Genomic DNA, 477 nt, shown 5'->3' on the forward strand with positions numbered 1-477 from the left:
GTCAACAGTTGGTTATGTCTTGAACATAAACAATGACAGAATATGGAGGATGTCTGTCAGCAGTTTGCAGTGAGCATGTTAACCTGCTTTTTGTGTGATTAGATGTTAAGTAAAAGAGAAAATTGCTGAATTGCATGTTCAAACCTAATATGATTGATATTAACAGCTTAACTAATTTTTTTCAGGAGTAAATTGGACGTTTAATTAATGTATACCACGAAACTGTTGGAATTTAGTACACTTAGTCGACTAAAATCTTATTATACTTAGTCAACTAAAACTTGAACAATTTAGATGACTAAAACAACATTTTAGTCGGAAAACTAAATAAATCAGTCCGACTATTGAACGACTCCTTCGGTCCGGATTTGGTCTACGAATAATTTAGACCGGTTTTACGAGGCACTTGAACCGATTCCCTGAAATGCTCCGAATCCAAGGAACGATTCGGACGCGGTTAACCGAAGAGGGGGCGGG

The sequence above is a fragment of the Danio aesculapii genome, chromosome 11 (assembly GCF_903798145.1).
Source record: "Danio aesculapii chromosome 11, fDanAes4.1, whole genome shotgun sequence".
NCBI classification, from domain to species: Eukaryota; Metazoa; Chordata; class Actinopteri; order Cypriniformes; family Danionidae; genus Danio; species Danio aesculapii.